The sequence below is a fragment of the Oncorhynchus kisutch genome, linkage group LG14 (assembly GCF_002021735.2).
Source record: "Oncorhynchus kisutch isolate 150728-3 linkage group LG14, Okis_V2, whole genome shotgun sequence".
In the NCBI taxonomy this organism is placed as follows: domain Eukaryota; kingdom Metazoa; phylum Chordata; class Actinopteri; order Salmoniformes; family Salmonidae; genus Oncorhynchus; species Oncorhynchus kisutch.
In genome coordinates, this window is record NC_034187.2 from 57,265,389 (window position 1) to 57,279,989 (window position 14,601).

Here is a 14,601-nt window from a genome sequence, read left to right on the forward strand (position 1 = left end):
GTGACAGCTGCAGTAATACAAAACAATATTGTAGCAGTTATCTTTAGTGACAGCTACAGTAATACAATACAATATTGTAGCAGTTATCTTTAGTGACAGCTGCAGTAATACAAAACAATATTGTAGCAGTTATCTTTAGTGACAGCTGCATTAATACAAAACAATATTGTAGCAGTTATCATTAGTGACAGCTACAGTAATACAAAACAATATTGTAGCAGTTATCATTAGTGACAGCTACAGTAATACAAAACAATATTGTAGCAGTTATCATTAGTGACAGCTGCAGTAATACAAAACAATATTGTAAACAGTTATCTCTCTTATCTGAGAGAATTGTAACTGACTAATAACTTCTACTACCATTCACATTGTAGCTGGTGGCCAGCAAATTAAATCAATAACAAGACTGGAGCTTAATCGGCAGACCTAGAACCTGTCACACTGAACGAGCCAAGACATTGGACAATCGTTTAGAAGACTCAAGAATTTACCCAGGATGTGACAGTTTTGTCTTGGATGGAGAAAAAAATTGTGGCATAAGACAATTAAAATCATATGGTCTGCAAAGAACATAATTATTTTCACAAATAACCTTTAAGGAGATAGGAACTGCACTGGCATTTCCTTCATTTTGGGGAACCTCAAAGGCTGAAAGAGGATGTCGTATCGTATAAAATAGAACATTTGTTTGAAAATGTTGTTTCTGTCCTCCATGTACCTCAGAAAATATTCAGGTTTCTTTTTTTACATTTTGTTACGTTACAGCCTTATTCTTAAATTGTTATAGTTTGTAATAGTTTTTTTTCCCTCATCAATCTACACACAATACCCCATAATGACAAAGCAAACAGGTTTTTAGACATTTTAGAAAATGTATATAAAACTAAAAACTGAAATATGAAATTTACAGAAGTATTCAGACCCTTTACTCAGGACTTTGTTGAAGCCCCTTTGTCAGCGATTACAGCCTCGAGTCTTCTTGGGTATGACGCTACAAGCTTGGCACACCTGTATTTGGGGAGATTCTCCCATTCTTCTCTGCAGATCGTCTCAAGCTATGTCAGGTGGATGGGGAGTGTTGCTGCACAGATATTTTCAGGTCTCTCCAGAGATGTTAGATGCCCTGTTGGAAGGTGAAACTTTGCCCCAGTCTGAGGTCCTGAGCGCTCTGGAGCAGGTTTTCATCAAGGATCTCTCTGTGTTTCGCTTGGCATTCAGGCCAAAGAGTTAAATCTTGGTTTCATCAGACCAGATAATCTTGTTTCTCATGGTCTGAGAGTCATTTTACTGAGGAGTGGCTTCCGTCTGGCCACTTTATCATAAAGACCTCATTGGTGGAGTGCTGCAGAGATGGTGTTCCTTCTGGAAGGTTCTCCCATCTCCACAGAGGAACTGGGGCTATGTCAGAGTGACCATTGGGTTCTTGGACACCTCCCTGACCAAGGCCATTCTCCCCCTTATTGCTCAGTTTGGCTGGGCAGCCAGCTCTAGGAAAGGTCTTGGTGGTTCCAAACTTCTTCCATTTAAGAATAATGGAGGCCACTGTGTTCTCGGGGACCTTCAATGCTGCAGAAATGTGTTGGTACCCTTCCCAGGACCTGTGCCTCGACACAATCCTGTCTCGGAGCTCTATGGACAATTCCTTCGACCTCGTGGCTTGGTTTTTGCTCTGACATGTACAGTCAACTGTGGGACCTTATATAGACAAGTGTGTTTCTTTCCAAATCATGTCCAATCAATTGAATTTACCTCAAGTGGACTCCAATCAAGTTATAGAAACATCTCAAGGACAATCAATGGAAACAGGATGCACCTGAGCACAATTTCAACTCTCATAGCAAAAGTGTTTTTTTTCTTCATTTGTAACATTTTCTAAAAACCTGTTTTTGCTTCGTCATTATGGGGTATTGTGTGTAGATTGATTAGGGAAAAATGTATTTAATAAATTTTAGAATAAGGCTGTAATGCAACAAAATGTGGAAAAAGTCAAGGGGTCTGAATACTTTCCGAATGCACCATATATGCCATAATGTATTACTGTAAATGGAGATGTAAGTGACCTGAAATATACATGATATGGAAAAATGTTCCATTCAGTTTCGTTCTTCATAGCTAATATGTAAGTTTAATTGTCACCTTGGAGGCCTGAAAGAACAAAGGACATTTAAAGCTATTGGGAATGAGCCATTAATTTACAGATAGACACATTCAGTATGTCCCCCAAGGCCTGAGTTCTGGTATGAAAAGTATATCAAGCACACAACTCATCCCAGACGCCTCAAGACTTCCTTCAGTTTTAGGCAGTCTTATCATACCATTATTCAACTGAAAAGGGGTGATCCTAGATTAATGTATTAAGCAGAGGCATCTTTCCAAAAAATCCATTAGGCAATATATCCATTACACCTGTGCAGACTTGCTTCCAGAAAATCAATATCTTTAAAACTAGCAATTTCTTAGCTAATCGAGTAATTCTGCTAATTGACAGTAATTCTACTCAGATTATTTAACTAAGCAAGTAAGTTAAGAAACATTTTATATTAACAATGACCTGGACAACACTGGGCCAATTGTCTGCCGCCCTATGGGACTCCCAATCACAGCCAGATGTGACACAGCCTGGATACGAACCAGGTACAGTAGTGACGCCTCTGGCACTGAGATGCAGTGCCTTAGACCGCTGTGCCACTCGGGAGTCCATTATGCATGTATGAACTACACAAGACACATCCAGCCCAAAGCGGGAGGTAAAAAAAATATTTTGTAGTCGCTAAAGTCCTAGAGCTTTAAAAGGCTAAGCATTCGCTTTGACTTTCAACTGCAAATTTGCAACCAGACCTGTCATTAATTCACATTAGGTGAAGTCTCAATTCCTGCAGGGCTAGCCTGAGGTGATTCTCACTATCAACAGGGTGAGTCCGAGTGGAGTCTTTGTTCTCTAATTCAAATATGTAACCAAGTACTATTCACAATATTGATTGGTTGTTAGTGTGTCTCGCTGCTCCTGTCATGGAAATAACATCCTAAACTACTGTACACGCTATAAGAATCTGAGAGCCAAGAGCGACCAACAGGCCAAGGCCTTCGATGTTTATCACATAAGAAGTGAAAGAGAAATTATATGAGCAGCCTATGGTCGCCCACTTCCTTTGTATTTTAACCAATGTTAAGAGGATGTGATGCAGATGAGGATGTGGTTTCTACAGAGCTAATAGCTTTTGATGTTCCAAAGAGCTTAAACGTGTGGAGGGCATGTCTTCAAGTCTGACCCCGTTTAAGTGAATGCATTGTGCAGTGCCACCCCCACACCAGAAAGCTATGGTACCAATTTGACGAGATGACTTTAAATGTTCTTTTCATCACCTTAAAGTGTCAATTAGCTCTAAAGCAGGAAATACAATTACTGAAGGTTGCGTTTCTTTGATTTTAGCCTTTGACAAACACTGCAAATTGGCGTACATTAAGATTAGGATTATTACCATCATGCTATCAGTTTATTATCAGTAATGATGCAGAGGAAATAGTGTTGCTAGCGTAACTGTATAAAATACGCAAAAGCAGTTCAGTCATTTTGAATTGCATGAGCAATTAATTTGTGAGCAAGTAGACTATACAATTCCATGCTTACTTCCTGTGAAAAAGTTGCACCTACAATAGCAAACATCTCATTTGAAACCGAGTTGGCCAAACGGGGCCATAATCATGGCTGTTGAACTCTAGTATTAGTATTGTAATTAAACATTTGCCAAGACATGAGTGATGAAACTGACAAAGAGAACATGACTTTCTATTTGTTGTGGTCAATTATACTGTGTCAGGGAATGCCAACACGGATCGAAACTAAAGGGGTTGAGACATTACATGAAGAGTTTCCGGTGTAATTATATTTTGATTAATTATGGGGAACATTGGTTGTTTAACTAACACCTGTGATGGATACTAGCAGAAGGTTGGTCCTATACATAACACATGCCGATCAATACAAACATATTAAGGGAGAATTGATTAAGGAAATGAAACTTAGAATAAAAAATACAGTGTATTTGGAAAGTATTCAGACACCTTGAATTTTTCCACATTTTGTTACATTACAGCCTTATTCTAAAATTGATGAGTATTTTCCTTATTTAATCCATCAACACACAATACCCCATAACGACAAAGTAAAAACGTGTTTTTAGAAATTCTTGCACATTTATTACAAATAAAACACTGAAATATTACATTTACATAAGTATTCAGACCCTTTACTCAGTACTTTTTGAAGCACCTTTGGCAGTGTTTACAGCCTTGAGTCTTCTTGGGTATGACGCTGCAAGCTTGGCACACCTGTATTTGGGGAGATTCTCCCATTCTTCTCTGCAGATCCTCTCAAGCTCTGGCAGGTGGATGGGGAGCGTTGCTGCACAGATACTCCCAGTCCCTGCTGCTGAAAAACATCCCCACAGCATGATGCTGCCTCCACCATGCTTCACCGTAGGGATGGTACCAGGTTTTCTCCAGACGGGATGCTTTGCATTCAGGCCAAAGAGTTCAATCTTGTTTTCATCAGACCAGAACATTTTGTCTTTAGGTGCATCTTGGCAAACACAAAGTGGGCTGTGTGCATTTTACTGAGGAGTGGCTTCCGTCTGGCCAGTCAACCATAAAGTCCTTATTGGTGGAGTGCTGCAGAGATGGTTATCCTTCTGGAAGGTTCTCCCATCTCTGTCAGAGTGACCATTGGGTTCCTGGTCACTTCCATAACCCTAACCCTTCTCCCCTGATTGCTCAGTATGGCAGTGCGGCCAGCTATAGAAAGATTATTGGTGGTTCCAAACTTCTTCCATCTAGGAATGATGGAGGCCACTCTGTTCTTTAGGACCTTCAATGCTCAGAAATGTTTTGGTACCCTTCCACAGATCTGTGCCTCGACACAATCCTGTCTCGGAGCTTTACGGTCAATTCCTTTGAGCTCATGACTTAGTTTTTGCTCTGACATGCACTGTCAACAGTGGAACTTTATATAGACAGGTGTGGGCCTTTCCAAATCATGTCCAATCAATTGAATTTACCACAGGTGGACTCCAATCAAGTTGTAGAAACATCAAGGATGATCAATGGAAACAGAATGCACCGGAGCAAAATTTCAAGTCTTATAGCAAATAGGTCTGAATTACTTACATAAATAAGGTATTTCGTTTTTATTTTAATATGTTTGCAAAAATGTCCAAACTGTTTTCGCTTTGTCATTATGTGTAGATTGATGAGGGAAAAAAATATTTAATCCATTTTAAAATAAGGCTGTAATGTAACAAAATGCGGTAAAAGGGAAGGGGTCTGAATACTTTCCAAATGCACCGTACACAAACAACCCCATGATGGGACTCAAGCTGAGGCGCAAAAACCAGCAGACAACATATTCAATCTCTTATTCATACAAAATGTAATCATGTCTAAAAAGAAAGTAATTCATAATAGAATCAACTATTTCTGCTGTAGACAAATAGTAAAAATATTGATATGCTATTACATTATTATTATTATTTTTTACCCCTTTTCTCCCCAATTTCATGGTATCTAATTGTTAGTAGTTACTATCTTGTCATCACTACAACTCCTGTACGGACTCGGGAGAGAAGAAGGTCGAAAGCCATGCGTCCTCCGAAACACAACCCAACCAAGCCACACTGCTTCTTTAACACAGCGCGCATCCAACCCGGAAGCCAGCTGCACCAATGTGTCAGAAGAAACACAGTGCGCCTGGCGACCTGGTTACCATGCACTGCACCCAGCCTGCCACAGGAGTCTCTGGTGCGCGATGAGACAAGGATATCCCTACCGGCCAAACCCTCCCTAACCCGGACGAAGCTAGGCCAATTGTGCCCCACGGCCCTCCCGGTCACGAACCCAGAGTCTCTGGTGGCACAGCTAGCACTGCAATGCCCTTGACCACTGCACCACCCGGGAGGCCTTTGCTATTACATTTTGTATACAATAAGTCTTTATAAAATAATTCCCCCACAGGTACTTTTTGGTTCATGTTTAATCTCTAGTAACAAGATAGAGATAATTATTACTGGGAAGTCGTTGCAAACATGGCCACAATCTTTGTAATAATGGCCAAATCTATTGATCTAACAGTTTGAATACATTTAGTCAATGCAATGTATCCAAGGTATGTAAATCTGTATTGATCAAATATCCCTCGAAAGCAATTGAAAAGCTAACAATGGTCATGGGCCTGCAACTATAAATACAGCACTCCATTCTATTAAAAAAGTAATTCCACTTTGTGTTGCTTTCTCGTTCTCCTTTAAAACCTCTACGCGATCGGTGTCCCTATACCAGGAAGGGTTAGCTAACGTGCGCTAATGTGATTAGCATGACGTTGTAAGTAAAGGCAAACTTTCCAGGACTTATACATGTTTTATATGGGCAGAAAGCTTAAGTTCTCTTTTAACTTTGTCAATATAAACTGCGCAGGACTCCCACTATCTCTTAACCAGACACACATAGTCCTGTCTCTCACCTTACCTCAATTCCTCGTAATTTCCCAGTAGAAGAAAAATGCTACATTTAATTTCAAACAAATGATAGTTATTTTCTACTTCACAAGAAGTGTACTAAAGTCAGCCAGAGGTTTTTGGGTGGCAATAAAATGTATGTAATAAGACGGAGCTCGGAGGACTAATATTCGAAATGCCACGAAAACAACTAGACAAATAAAGAAACATTGCCTTTTTGTATGGTGCTATTCCCCTGTCTGTGACTTCAAGTGGCTTGTTAGCATGCCAGTGTGTTGTGGCTTACAATGGTGGTGCTAACCCCCTGGGAGCTAACGGCTGTGGAGTTTGATTTCCTGTGCACACTGTCGCATTAGCTCCAAGGCTAATGCCCTGGAGTTTGTGTGTGCTGCATTATGAGGCAGAGGTTTGGCCGTCTCTCACTGCCAGCTTGAATAAGGGGAGAGTCAACAAGGGGAAAGGGAGCTATGATTGATTTTGGAGTATTCACAGGCTACTTCAGGGGTGGCCAACCGCACTCCTGGAGAGCTAAAATGGTATGCACACTTTTGTTGTAGCCCAGCTCTATCACACCGGAATCTAATCAGCTGAATCAGGTGCTTTGTTGCAGGTCTGGAACCAAAGCCTGCACACCCTGTAGCTTGCCCTGGGTTACATGATCTGTGCAAGTATAGAGCACAATGTTTGCAACTGTTAGAAAATGGAAACGCGGTACCCGACCTGACCTTGTCAACTCAAGTCTGACATGAGATGCTTAACAACTTAGTGCCATTAGAAAGACAAGGGATGAGAATGGAGGAGAAAATTATTGTTTACATACAATTGAGAGCCGATAATGAGATAAATAAGTGCAAACTCTGAACCTTTTGTTTTTACAAATGACAGACAGGAGGTAATTGATGCTTTTGTTAAGCCTGACCCACTGACATTACCCTTAGAAACACACTGTTTATGTCTCCACTACTGCAGAGTGGCATACAACTGTCATGGCTGTTGGAAGGAGAGGACCAAGGTGCAACGTTGTGAGCGTACATTTTCTTTATTTTAATCAAAATGACGCCAAACAAAACAAACACTACAAACACTACAAACACCAACCGTGACGCTCAAAAGCAAAGTGCTCTAAACAAAGTCAACCCCCCACAAATACAGGTGGGAAAAAGGGTACCTAAGTATGGTTCCCAATCAGAGACAACGATAGACAGCTGTCCCTGATTGAGAACCATACCCGACCAAACACAAAGAAATAGAAAACATAGAACACAAAACATAGAATGCCCACCCCAACTCACGCCCTGAGCAAACCAAAATAGAGACATAAAAAGGATCTCCAAGGTCAGGGCGTGACAACAACTATCAATTATCAGTCCATAGAGATCGCTATTAAATTACTAGATGGGCTATGTCATAAACCCTCAAAGTTCCAGAATGGGGTAAAAATGGTAGCCATATTGGTCAGGGAGAAATCCAAACCAATTTATGGCTTGAATAGCAGTAAAGGCATAATCCAAATTTGACTAATGCAGGAAAATAAAAGTAAGGCATGTATCAGAAATTGTGTAATAGAATTATAGTCATATAATTATAAATACACATATGGATTATATACAGGTTTAATACAGTTTTGGCATTAATAGCATCTAAAATATATGTAAACAGACCATAAATGTCTACATTTTTTGTTTTTTTGGAAAGCTGTGAGTGCTATTAAATGATACAACATCAGTACTTGTTGCATTTACAACTTGTCTGTCCTATCATCAACTGATTTCAGCCAGTGTATGGTTGTGGATTGACGGTATTGTTTGAGTGGAATGTAGGCATATTGGCAGTGAATTTAAAGAATTAATGGAATAATTCCTCTAAAACTGGATGGCTAGCTATCTAACAAACATACAGTGCAGATAGGGCTGTGGCGGTCACAACATTTGGCCAGCCGTTGTTTGTAAAGCAAATGACTGCCGTTCTCAAGGTAATTGAGTGTTAATTAACATGAACACATTTAGCACCCCCTGGCCTACAAGCCACTGATGCAGACCTTCGGAACATCTACATTTTAAAAAGTCTAAGAAATACATTTAATATTGCCTACACCGACGGTACTCAACTCTTACCCTACGAGGTCCGGAGCCTGCTGGTTTTCTGTTTAACCTGATAATTAATTGCACACACACCTGGTGTCCCTGGTCTAAATCAGTCCCCGGTCTAAATCAGTCCCTGATTAGAAGGGAACAATGAAAAAATGCAGTGTAACTGGCTTCGAGGTGCAGAGTTGAGTTTGAGGGGCCTACACCATCATAATAAATCCATTATTTATTTTAGACTGGTCTAAAGAAACATGAAAGGAAGAAAATGTATATTCAAAAGAGCAAAATAGTATACTCTGAGTTGTCCTTATGTTAGGCCCTGATATGTCTATGCCATATACAGTGCCTTGCGAAAGTATTCGGCCCCCTTGAACTTTGCGACCTTTTGCCACATTTCAGGCTTCAAACATAAAGATATAAAACTGTATTTTTTTGTGAAGAATCAACAACAAGTGGGACACAATCATGAAGTGGAATGACATTTATTGGATATTTCAAACTTTTTTAACAAATCAAAAACTGAAAAATTGGGCGTGCAAAATTCAGCCCCCTTAAGTTAATACTTTGTAGCGCCACCTTTTGCTGCGATTACAGCTGTAAGTCGCTTGGGGTATGTCTCTCAGTTTTGCACATCGAGAGACTGAAATTTTTTACAATTCCTCCTTGCAAAACAGCTCGAGCTCAGTGAGGTTGGATGGAGAGCATTTGTGAACAGCAGTTTTCAGTTCTTTCCACAGATTCTCGATTGGATTCAGGTCTGGACTTTGACTTGGCCATTCTAACACCTGGATATGTTTATTTTTGAACCATTCCATTGTAGATTTTGCTTTATGTTTTGGATCATTGTCTTGTTGGAAGACAAATCTCCGTCCCAGTCTCAGGTCTTTTGCAGACTCCATCAGGTTTTCTTCCAGAATGGTCCTGTATTTGGCTTCATCCATCTTCCCATCAATTTTAACCACCTTCCCTGTCCCCGCTGAAGAAAAGCAGGCCCAAACCATGATGCTGCCACCACCATGTTTGACAGTGGGGATGGTGTGTTCAGGGTGATGGGCTGTGTTACTTTTACGCCAAACATAACGTTTTGCATTGTTGCCAAAAAGTTCCATTTTGGTTTCATCTGACCAGAGCACCTTCTTCCACATGTTTGGTGTGTCTCCCAGGTGGCTTGTGGCAAACTTTAAACAACACTTTTTATGGATATCTTTAAGAAATGGCTTTCTTCTTGCCACTCTTCCATAAAGGCCAGATTTGTGCAATATACGACTGATTGTTGTCCTATGGACAGAGTCTCCCACCTCAGCTGTAGATCTCTGCAGTTCATCCAGAGTGATCATGGGCCTCTTGGCTGCATCTCTGATCAGTCTTCTCCTTGTATGAGCTGAAAGTTTAGAGGGACGGCCAGGTCTTGGTAGATTTGCAGTGGTCTGATACTCCTTCCATTTCACTATTATCGCTTGCACAGTGCTCCTTGGGATGTTTAAAGCTTGGGAAATCTTTTTGTATCCAAATCTTTTTGTATCCAAAATTTAAACTTCTTCACAACAGTATCTCGGACCTGCCTGGTGTGTTCCTTGTTCTTCATGATGCTCTCTGCGCTTTTAACGGACCTCTGAGACTATCACAGTGCAGGTGCATTTATACGGAGACTTGATTACACACAGGTGGATTGTATTTATCATCATTAGTCATTTAGGTCAACATTGGATCATTCAGAGATCCTCACTGAACTTCTGGAGAGAGTTTGCTGCACTGAAAGTAAAGGGGCTGAATAATTTTGCACACCCAATTTTTCAGTTTTTGATTTGTTAAAAAAGTTTCACTTCATGATTGTGTCCCACTTGTTGTTGATTCTTCACAAAAAAATACAGTTTTATATCTTTATGTTTGAAGCCTGAAATTTGGCAAAAGGTCGCAAAGGTCAAGGGGGCCGAATACTTTCGCAAGGCACTGTAGCTGTGGGCTACACCAGTTAATTTAGCAGACAAAATTAGCTTAGAATGCCGTGGCATTATTTTATAATATGAAGAATACAATTAAACATATCTGAATAAAATAGAAAATCTGTTTTCTCCAAAAGATTTCTGATGGAGTGCGTACATGTGGCTATTCTGTGTTGAGAGGTTAACAAAGAACTCAGGTCCTCCTATATGCTTCAGTTGGAGTTATTTATACAACTTCAGTTGTGATACAAATGTTGGGCTATAGGTTTAGATGTTTTATACATTCTAAGGCTGCATGATCTGACTCATGAAAGGCATGAGCACTGCTTTGTTTCTTGCACAGGCTGCACACACTTCATCAGTCTCTCATTCACAATTTTACAAGCACTTGATAATGCCTCGAATTTCCCAGTGGCATCCCCCTAGTGTGGCCGTAATGCCCCTGGGCTGAATATAATAATTATAATTCCATTCTCCCTTCTGTGTGTTCTGAAGCACCTCTCACTCGCATGGCTCTCTCAGATCTCAATTCTTATTAGCCAATACCCGTCACGTGATCAGGTTCTTCTCAAAGGCATCTATCTCAGCTCCCAAGTAGGCTGGCTACAAGTGAAGACAGACACATTGGGGAAGCAACTGCTCACATCCTTCTTATCGAAGCACTGTCCACATTTATTTTCATCTGCCAACAAGATGAGTAGGACTAACGAACAGCAAAAGCACTAGTCTATGTTGATCTACTGTCCCCCATAGTACAAATGTTGACCTATTCTATTTGTCAACTTGTCCTTCTGAGCGAGAAAGAAATATTCCAAACGTAGTCTGGGACAGTTGTGGTATGCGATATATTAATTAATACAACCACTAGCATCAAAAAAAAGTTTAAAAGCAACGAGGCTGATGCAATAGGTCAGAACGTCTAGCTGAAAATGTTGATAAACTATTTATAATGCTTCACACTATAAGCACAGCAATGTGCACACGGCAGTAGGCTATAAGCATGATTGTTCCAAAATGCAATCAATTAGCGGGAAAACACCGTACTCAAAAGTGACCACATATGTGATTATGCATGTAATCCTGCATGTAAGGGTGTGTTTTTATGGTGAAAGTTATCTTCCCCAAACTTGAAACTCACGCACCGCCTATGTATGCCAGTTAGGCTCTACACCGGTTGTAAAGCAGAATAATTCAATCAAATGAAAATGTATTTGTCACGTGCGTCGAATACAACAGGTTTACAAGCCCTAACCAACAGTGCAATTTTTAAGCATAAAATAGGTATTAGATGAACAATAGATAAGTAAAGAAATAAAAAACAACAGTAATAAGACAGTGAAAAATAACAGTAGCAAGGCTATATACAGGCACCGGTTAGTCTGGCTAATTGAGGTAGAATGTACATGTAGGTATGGTTAAAGTGACTATGCATATATGATAAACAGAGAATAGCAGTAATCGTAAAAGAGGGGTTGGCGGGTGGTGGGTGGCGGGACACAATGCAGATAGTCCAGGTAAGCCAATGTGCGGGGGCACCGGTTAGTCAAGGTAATTGAGGTAGTATGTACATAAATGTATAGTTAAAGTGACTATGCATGTAGGATAAACAGAGAGTAGCAGTAGCATAAAAGAGGGGTTGGGGAGGGGACACAATGCAAATAGTCCGGGTAGCCATTTGATTACCTGTTCAGGAGGCTTATGGCTTGGGTGTAAAAGCTGTTGAGAAGCCTTTTGGTCCTAGACTTGGGTTTCTGGTACCGCTTGCCATGCGGTAGTAGAGAGAACAGTGGGTGGCTGAGGTCTCTGACAATTTTTAGGGCCTTCCTCTAACCCCGCCTGGTGTAGAGGTCTTGGATGGCAGGCAGCTTATCCACAGTGATGTACTGGGCCGTACGCACTACGTAGTGCCTTGCGGCAGTTGTAGAACCTTTTGAGGATCTGATGACACATGCCAAATCTTTTTCATTTCCTGAGGGGGAATAAGCTTTGTCGTGCCATCTTCACGACTGTCTTGGTGTGTTTGGACCATTCTAGTTTGTTGGTGATGTGGACACCAAGGAACTTGAAGCTCTCAACCTGCTCCACTACAGTCACGTCGATGAGAGTGGGGGCATGCTCGCTCCTCCTTTTCCTGTAGTCCACAATCATCTCCTTGGTCTTGTTTAGGTTGAGGGATAGGTTGTTATTCTGGCACCACCTGGCCAGGCCTCTGACCTCCTCCCTATAGGCTGTCTCGTCATTGTCGATGATCAGGCCTACCACTGTTGCAAACTTAATGATGGTGTTGGAATCGTGCCTGGCCATGCAGTCGTGGGTGAACAGGGAGTACAGGAGGGGACTGAGCATGCACCCCTGAGGGGCTCCACTGTTGAGGAGTGGGCCAAAATCCCTGCTGCAGTGTGTGCAAACCTGGTCAAGAACTATAGGAAACGTATGATTTCTCCCCACTGTATGTGTGAAATTTGTTTTGATTTAGAATGGATCATTATCATGCACCTGTCTCGGGAAGAGGGGCAGGGGGGGGGAAGCATGTCATCTATGCACTTAAATAGCGAACGGAGGACACTTTTCCCATGGCTAATTTTCATGCCAGCCAGGTAGGCTATACTCCTGTTGTAAAGCAAAGCAATGTGCTTAATATTAGGAAAGTTGAGAAATAAATATAGTAGCCTAGTCTATAGAAAGCTGATGGGAACCTCCTCTTTTTAATAGAGGCCATCACTCTGTTCACTCACGTAATTGCATAGCCTAGAGAAATGTTGTGCAACATGAGGTCATGGGCTCTCATTAAATATTTGATTTGATTTTCGAATACATTTGCATTGATGACAATAAAGTGCTGGGTACCAGGCAGATAGCAAGTTTGGTAGGCTACTAATGATCATCAGCAGCATCAGAGCTAGGAGAAGCATATAGTAGTTACCGTGACTAAATGGTCACGTGGAATTTGACTGCGGTCATGACTCGTGACTGCTGGTGTGGCGGTAATGTGGTCACCATAACAGCCCTAAGTAAAGATAAAATCATCAAATTCATTATTTTACACAATATCTTATTACAACACTGGAAAACCATGGTTGACCAACTCCCTGACCAAAATGGCTGACCTTTATCCCATCATAAGAAGATTGATCCATTCTAGTATTCTAATTCCTAATTATATGTATCAAACGACATCCTGAAGTCCAACATGATGAACAACATGAATTTGTCCTGACCTGACTTCAAAGGATATTTGCCAATGAACAACATAGTGCATGCTGATACAGCTAGATGCAACTCAAAGCCAGCTGTACACTGAAAGACAACTTCTAGAAACTAATCTGAGGATCAATGATTCCCACACTAACCGGGGCGGCAGCATAGCCTAGTGGTTAGAGCGTTGGACTAGTAACCGGAAGGTTGCGAGTTCAAACCCCCGAGCTGACAAGATACAAATCTGTCGTTCTGCCCCTGAACAGGCAGTTAACCCACTGTTCCCAGGCCGTCATTGAAAATAAGAATGTGTTCTTAACTGACTTGCCTGGTTAAATAAAGGTAAAAAAAAAAAAAAAAAAAAAAAAAAAAAAAAAAGAAAGAGAAGAACATCATTGGGTAGGTTTGAGTCTAAAATGTAATGGATTACAGTGTCCATGTTGTCCAAGATGGCTGTCGCAATCACAGTGAAAACATGTTTGACAGACTTTAATTTTAGACTGCCAAATGAGAACCAGTCATATCGTGGAGGTCACACACACACCTAAATAGAATTTGGTAGAGGAAGAAAAAGTGAAAAGCAATATCCTGTTCTCACATTATATCTGACAAGACAGTACATTTGAGATCATATTGCTTTCAGTTGAGTCCGTTCAGACCAGCTTCATGCACAGAACGCAATCCAGCATCACCAGCCCTATGGCTGTTGATAAAATATTAAATGCAATTTTGCCAGGTATGCTGCATCCCAAAAATAAATGCAGTCTAGGCATAAACAACATTTGCATAGGAATACAATTAAGTTCCGCCTCCTGAAGTGAATACATCATTTAGTAATGTAACTCATGTTGTAGAAATACCACTGCT